The 8508-nt window shown below is 43.4% G+C and overlaps 1 long non-coding RNA gene across 1 annotated transcript; it reads right to left on the bottom strand.

The window, feature by feature from the left end:
- Window positions 1-2002: 2002 nt before the first annotated feature.
- Window positions 2003-5698, bottom strand: LOC142563546 (uncharacterized). Its single transcript, XR_012824332.1, has 3 exons — window positions 5376-5698; window positions 4503-4616; window positions 2003-2126 (listed from the first exon to the last, which is right to left on the bottom strand). It is a non-coding gene; the product is annotated as an uncharacterized LOC142563546 (long non-coding RNA).
- Between the last annotated feature and the right edge of the window lie 2810 nt (window positions 5699-8508).

Below are 8508 nucleotides of genomic sequence, written 5' to 3' on the forward strand. Positions count from 1 at the left end.
ATCCGTGTCCAAGCGCATACGTGCACCCAAACACAGGACAACTTCTTCGATGCCGCAGCGTGCAGAGTTTTGTACACGAAGTGAAAGACATCCAGCGGAAATATCTCCGCGCGATGACGGCAAATGACGAGCGCACAAGCGTACACAACACAGCGACAAATTCGGAACTTTGCCAATTCGAACGTGCCGAGACCCAAGCAGCGTAACCATCCATCGTTTCTGTTCTTCGCTCCCGATGCGTCAATCTCTCTTCCTTGGGGTCTTGCTCCACTCTTGAGTACAAATGAAGAGATATTTACGGCGAATTAACAACATTTACAACACGACTCGAAAAATGCCGGCTGACTACACATGTGCACCTCCGTCTGCCACTCCTAACGGACGCGCAGCGCGTGCTGCTCCCTGGTGCTGCACTCTGAGCGCGGAGAACCGAACAGAATCGGTTTCGTTTTCGCATTTGTGCTCTAGTTACTGGAACTGCAATATAATTGCTTGACAATTAATTGAATTCTAAAATAGGAGAACGCTTTCTCTCCGACATGTTAGTGCGGTTTATACAAAGGGAGAGAGAATTCAAAAAGCAGAAAGGCAGGGAGGTCAACCAAAGCATTCGCTACTGGCGATAGCAAACCCCTGTGCTACAATGAAGTGCAAAGCAGTGCACTGCGATGCGTCCATAAGCTCTAGTACAGTGATAACTCGGGCTGGTTGGTGCATGTAATGAACGGGTAAATAATGAGTTGCGTCATAACATTACCCATGCATAAAGCACATGGAACTAATGGTGTTGCATTCTAGGTCAAAAAGAAATAAAGCTTGAATCGTTACATCTCGACACTGGGCATTCTTTCTTTCCGTATTATTTTTTTTCTTTTTGACAGTATACACAGTACTAGCACGGTAATAGGTCCTTTATCTTCAGTCAGCTTCCAGTAGTTTACACACATGTCGGTGCATGTTCGCGTTCTTTATTCTACCGTACAAGAACGAGCGCGCTTACCGGTCTTGTTTCATGATGAAGCGCCAAATGTTTGCGATTACATCTTATCGCAAGAATTAACACATGAACAGTGAAGATTATGCGTAATCGATTTGTCTCAATGAATGGGCAGTTATTGTCAGAGACGAGATATTTTGTAAATATCATGGGAATGAGTTCAACCAACTACATTGCAGTTCAACAGTGCCCTTTGACACTTGGGTTAATTGCTTGCCGCATTCGAAAATTTCCTCCGACCGTTGTACTTGGATCTATAGGCCGCCAGTCCCCTTCGAGACCATTTATTGCCAAATGTAAACGCAGTTACGATCATTATACCACTCCCTGCGTTTCGGTACTGATTTAGAGTGCGCACAATTTTTGGCGTATAGAGCACCAATGTCATTCCCAGTGCACCAGCACCTGAGTGCCGCAAGCTTGTTTACGTATGCACGTATGTCCCCGGCTCTTCATTCACTTAAACATATATGCTGTGTTATTAACTACAAAGCGCTTAATTTGAGAACATTGCGAGAACACGCATATATTTGCGCATATGATCAGCGTTACAAAGCCCATATGCGCGGCAAACTGCGACCGGAATAGAAGATGCGTATATATATTTATACGATCTGTTATTGCAGGTTTTGGTAGAAGGCTAGCTCTCACATTTTGTACGCATCTTCATAATGCGTACAGTTTGCGTTTTCAATAAAGTATTGTTAGCTGAAACTTTATGAGTACGAGCGCTCATTCAGACAGCTTAAATTTTCTCACAATATACGGATGTTCACATAACAAAAATACGGAATTCTCTCTGTTTCGTCCAAAACAGTGTATAGCCGTTATATGATTACAGTGAAAATGTCCGTAAAGCTGAATACGGAGAGCACTTTCCGTATATTAACGGCAGATATTGCCGTATTTTTGAAATATGACATACTTTCCGTATGTTTATCTGCAGTTCTCCGTATAATGACAGAAATCCTCCGTAAAATTACGGAAATTTCTTACAGTGTTGGCTACTGCTCACATGTTGCAAGTTCATTCTTACATGATCACCTGCTATTTCACTTCCCAGGAAAGGAGCGAGGAAAGGCTAGTTTTTGGCCTCATTTGGTCCGTCTAGTAACGGCGACGCTGGAGCCTAGAAAATACAATTGAAATTAATTTTCAAGAGGTGTAATGAACATTCAGCCATAATGTATTAGCAGGCACAAACACGCCACAAATATCTATATAGTTGTAGCATTATGCTAAGTTTCATTTCAGTATTTCAGAAAAAAATTATAACAGAAAAGTGGCAGAACACCCCACCTCCCCACCACTCTGCCAAACAGCGGCAGTTCTTTTGAGAATCATTTTTGACAATATCTTTACTTTCCCAAGATACTGTGACATCAGCACTGGGCCAATGTGCCTGGCAGTAGAATATCATTGCTGATGACAAAAAGCATCTCCAAACGACAACAGCCTAGTCACACATTAATCTCATCTTGCAATGACAACACATTCCCCATTTATAAGATAAGCAAGCAGGAACACCCATGAGCTAAGAGTCCTATACAGACGTCACACTGTGCATAGGAAACAAATTTTTTGAAAAGAAGGGAATGGCCTACTGGCTTCTATTGCTGAGCGGTAGACAAAATTAATATTATATCCGCTGTTAGCCATAGTTGGTATGTACTATGCTTAATATGCCAATAATAAATTTCTCACATGGAGCTTGAGCAATCATGATGATGCATGTAAGTATCCATTGTATGGGGAACAATAATGTTTTAAGTTGTTTTCGCAAATTATGATGGATAACTGCCAATTAGTGGTATTTGGAACACAGTCGCAGTGTCACTGTCAGATATAATGGACACAGTATATTCGTGCTTTTTGAGTTATTGAAACAATAAGTTCCTAATCTAGTACAGGTATGTACACTGATATGTATCCTAAACGCAATGTTAAGACTTCCCAATTACAATTGAAAAGTTAATTCAGTTTTAATTAAAAAGGGTCCTTCTTGCAACATGGCATGTGAAAAACAGAAAACAAAAATTATACTAATCATGTCTCTTTGAAAATTGATTGCATAACTGCTCTGTAGGTCAAGCAGAAAATTTAACAAGAAATAACGTGCCTAAAACTAGTTGCAACAAACAAATTTGTTCCTACGAAGGTTGCAGACAATTCAGTAAACAGATTGTGACCCGGTCTTTTTATGTGGCATTCCTCAGCGAATTTGTTGGTCAATTGGTTGCCGCAGCTGAACAAAACAGATGAACAGTCTAAATCTGGCGTGCAGCCCCAGTCCCATCGGTGCATGGTCAAGTGGGACGTACATACTGATCCGGGGAGTGAATTATGGTGCTGTCTTAGGCACGTGTTGAGGCACCGGCCAATCTGCTTCATGTACATTTGACCAAATATACACATGATCACAAGAATAGACTACACTACCTCTGACAGACACAAGACAAATTTAGTGGTATCTAAGCAAGCCTTTCTTGTTGGGGTGCCTATATGCACAGCAGTGTGCAAGAGAATTGAGAAAGGCAAGCAGGCAAGGGAGGCTTGCTCGGTGAAAGATACCACCAAAATTGGCGTGTGTGTCACAAGCAGCGTACTGTATCCCTTTCACATGTGGTCAAGTGTACATCGGGCAAACTGGCCGGTATCGTATGTGTATAAGAGACCACCATATTTCATTCAAAAGACCAGTATGGTCATCCAACTTGGCCGTACATTTCCACAACGGGCTTCATGTTGGATTACAATCGTTCATCTGTTTTCATCCACTGTATAAATTGACAAGTGAAATCGATGAGGCATACCACATATATAGTAAGACATGTGGGTGAGCCGCCATTTTTAATGCAACAAACAAAAAAGGCATCCTGTGTAGGTCACAAGGTATCCATATCAGTCTGTGCCTATGTACTACTGAAGTAAATGCAGCATAGTAAATACTGACCATCATATTAATTTTCAAGAAATTAAAGCTCACCAAATGTGTATTTCGCAGTGGCTGTTACTAAGGGAACAGAGAAGTAACTGTAAAGATATCAATGATAAACAAAGGTGTGCACACTACGTGCTTAGACCTGTGACATATTTAGTCCACTACACTTCGAATTCCTACATGCACAGAAAACTGCACGAAATTGTAGCACAAACAGAAAAAAAAATTATGCAAATAAGGGGTACAGCATAGGAAATAGTTTTCAAAGAATAAAACCACAATAAAAAGTCGTAAATACACTAAGTACAAAGCAAAAATTATATTTAACTTGCAGGTAAGCAACTTACGCAAAAGAAATACTAAACATCGGGAAAGGTTAGGTATAGTTTTATACAGAACACAATAATGTGGGCATAATGGCTATGCACACAAATAGGTAGCAAGTTCAATAAGGTTGCATAAATATTCAGTCTCTTTAGTAAGCTGCAGTATGGAATATGTTGACAAAATTCACCATGAATGACACCAAGCCCCCTTTTTGGAACACATACATTTCATACACACCTGACATGACCATCCAGATCACACGCCATGCTGCTGCAGCCATATATCCACAGGGTCTGCATTTCTTGGGGCTCCTCGATCTTGTAGTTTATGTTGTGGGTCACGGCCTCGCCACTACAAAATGAGGTCTATGTTAGCTTATAGCAGTGGCACAATAAAGCTGTGATATCGTGAAAACATGCAATCAGCACCTAAAAGGGTCATGAAAACAATGTCTGCACTAATGTGGAAAGAGAGCAAATGCTTGAAATTATCGAATGTCATGACAATAGGGACCTCTACATCAAATAAAGTTTTGGACGCGCCACAGCAGCAGATTACAATCTAATCTTAATGTTTTTTTCCATTACTTAGTATAGGCAACGTTCCCCTGTCATGTTTAGTAAAGTCAGTTATGTCAACACATCTTGTCTTGGTAATAAAGCTGTACTAGTAGCAAGCTGTGATTGGCTTACATTTTTTCCCTAGAACTGTTCGTTAGCCAAAAACCTCGTAAGCAGAGATTGTGCACAACGTCGAAGCATTTATAAGTGAGGAAACGTCATTGAAGAAAGAATCGATGAAGAGGTAGACGGGTCGTTACTATGCAACTTTAGCAGACAGGCGGGAGCTCACGCACAGCTGCACAAGGTGAACACGATTTCCGAAACTTTTCTCAGCGGAAGCAAACGCTTATCAGGATTATCGATTCCGCACTGTGGCAATAGAGTTGCGCACACAATTTTTACAACCAGCGCGTAGCAAGTATCAGCACAGGGTTCACTGTTGACGTGGGTGTTCCACTTGCTACGTTTGCAAGGCACTCTATACACACACGGGAAGCGCACACAACACGGATGAACGCACGTGTAGTTGGCGAGCACGATTGCTTACCGTTTCAACAGTACGGCGAGGTCGAAAGGAGCTCTCCAAGTTTCCAGTGATGCGTCTGCGATCCGCTGGGTAGTGGACGAGCTGAGGCACGCTAATAATACGCATTACTTCTTTGCGCCGTCCACCAAGCTTTCCACGACAACCAGCGGAGACAAAGGGAACGCACTCCACGGCATGAAAATCATTGGTCCACATTTAGCTGGCGCGCCACGCATACGGCGTGCTTACAGCGAGACTCAAGCCATCTTCTGGCACTTTCGTGCTCGCGAACTACGTCTCATTTCATTACAGCAAACCTAATAACACACGATCAAACAAACACATCGATGTTGCTCGCACAACAACCGTTGAAGACGGAGCAATTACAACACGCCGTATCTTCGTATTCTACCTGTCGCGTTGGATACGAAAATACCGGCGCTGCCAGCGCCGTCTGTATAATAGTGCGGCTGTTGTGGCCTCCGTGATTCCTACAATAATACCCACTACAGCAGGTTTTGTGCCGTTTTGGGCCGAACTACATACATATGTTGCTAGACAAGAAGAAACAATGACATGCTCATATTGTGTGCTATAGTTTAGGGCAGAAATAAATTACATGCAGTATTCTTGCTTTTGAATCGTTTATGCCACATGTATTCAGCAAAAAGCATGGCCTTCAAGATCAGGACAATTTACCCTGCGTAAGCTATTGCTGGGGTGTGATTTTAACGATTTCAACCTCGGTCACTGGCCTTAAAACCCTAACTGACTTTATGCGCAGCCGTTACCTGCACTACATGCGCCCTCACTTCGTTTCTCATTGAAGTAACTTCCTGCTGTCGTTTAAATGTAGCCCAGAAATTGTCCACACAACCTCGGAGGTACATATGTGCAGAGTGTGATGTTTCCGTGCGCTTGTGTCCGTCGCACAGCAACATAATTTATATACGATGATTTTTAATTTTACCCGTGAGGCACAGGTTACGCTTATGTGTTCCCTATCTTGCTTTCGTGGCGATGTGCTTATCATGCGCGGATCGCGCTCATGTGGTCCGTGACTTTTCAAGATTCCTTGAAAAAAAAAAAATCGTTTCTGCAGCGTGCATTTGTCGCATTTGAATGGTGTGTGCCAGAAATGTGCGGCGGCGTTCGATGTGTTTCCGCCCCAAGTGCTGCAGTCACTGCATGCCAGCAAATAGATATGACGCGATTGCTAAGGCGCAGTTTTGCTTAGTGTTTCTTGGTATACATCTTTGTGATTTACCTGCATATGCGATATAAACCACAGTGCGCGCTTCCGTTATATTTCTTTGGTTTTCCTAATTTAGATTAGTGTGATGTTTGCCTTCGTCAATGAGTGTCTTTTTAACGATGCTCTTCATAGTAAAAAACCTCGGAAATGCCGATTGCAAGAACCAGCGTCTTCCAGTGCCTTCCAGTGTGAAATCAGCGCGTTGTTATTTATTTTTTTTTAAGCACTGAATCGCACTGGGTACGCTGGCGCTCGCTGGGACTCACTCGAGACCAGTGAGAACGCTGGATAAGAGCTGGGCAATGCTGGGTCACACTGGAAGAGACGGTCGCATTGGAAACTGCGCTGGTTGTGTTTGTGCCGCGCTGGCTCCAGTACGCAAGGACGAGCGCTGCTGAATATTAAATGCTTTATACAATTTCATCACTTCATACTAGTCTCTTGTCCTAAATAACGCTGTATCTTAGGGTCATAGAACTATTTCGTGTCGCAGCATGGAATAAAGGTGCGTGAGCTGCCTTGTTTATTCCTGCACATGTGACAATGAAAATCACTTTCGTTTTTTGCATTTTGCCTTTTGACAAGGCGGATAGCTAAATTCTTGAACGAAACCATGCAAACGCAGAGGACGCCGCTTTTTTTAGTAGTTCGCACGTAACGTATGATAGGGAGTTATCGCCATTGTCGCATTGTTGTGGAGTGGACATGAAATCCAGCAGTCGTTCAGACGCGCTCGAACAGACCCCGAGTTCGAAGCCTACCGCTGCTTGATATTATCGCACCGATAACAAGGCTGAGGCGATTCGTGCGCTTCCACTTTCCCTATTGTACTAAAAAGAGTTCTGAGGCTCAAATACACACATCTTAGCTTTCGCCAGCTGCCCGCGCCGAGATCAGTCCCCACCGAAGCTTAGGCATAGCGTATCCGCCGAGTCCGTCTGCACGCTATCGGCGCGTCTAACCTCAAGAATCAAGGAGTCTAACAAGGATAAATTACTTTATATTTCAGATTTCGCATCGGTGCTTTTAAATAAACAATTTTTTCATGTCTACAGTGCCAGCACAAGAAGTGAGGAGCGCCGATGTGACGCGTCATAAACGCAGGTATATGTGCTGTCGCCGAATGCTCCCAGCACTAGCCTGCGCTTCTCTGACGAATATATGTGACTAGACAGACGTGTAGACTGAAAGACATCACTGAACTAAGAAAACATAGCATACCCCTCGCGTGAAGAACAAGAAACGGCTATCGAAATCGGCAGTAACAGCCCATTCATGCAGCGTCCCGGGTCGGTGGTTGATTTAGGACTTTTTTCGAAGTTAAAATACCAATCGCAAGTGAAAGTCGATGTTATGGCACTTCCGAGCACACTATTGAATACGGAAAGCAAATTTTTCTTTGTGGTACAGGCGTGAGTTTTAGTTGCTGGGCGATAGCGCATCTACCACGTCTGTGCAAGACTTCTCTCTGTGAAACTAAAAGTGCTTCTCGATTTTGGTATGCTAAATTATCCGCCTGTGGTCGTATGCTGGCGTGGCGTAGGAGTAGTGATCCGGGTTGGGGATCTGCAGGTGCGACGATCGAATCCTGGTCAGAGCACTTCTGTTTTTACATGTTCTTTTTTTCGTTTTTCATTGCACTAAAACGCTCTCTGTTTCTTTCTCTATTCAAAAAATACATACGGTGTCTAGGCACCGCGTATTTAACTTAACGCGCTAGAGCTGTTTTTCGCACCAGTAACCAGCGCCTCCCAGTACGCCGCGCTTGCCCAGCGCCCCATGCATCCAGCGCGCGGCACTGGACCCATAATTAATCCGGCGATGCACTGGATACTGGGTACTGTTTATAGAGTGAAAATATAGAGCCGTTCTTAGACAGGCCGCACTTTAGCTTCTTTG

Source organism: Dermacentor variabilis, chromosome 11, assembly GCF_050947875.1.
Source record: "Dermacentor variabilis isolate Ectoservices chromosome 11, ASM5094787v1, whole genome shotgun sequence".
NCBI classification, from domain to species: Eukaryota; Metazoa; Arthropoda; class Arachnida; order Ixodida; family Ixodidae; genus Dermacentor; species Dermacentor variabilis.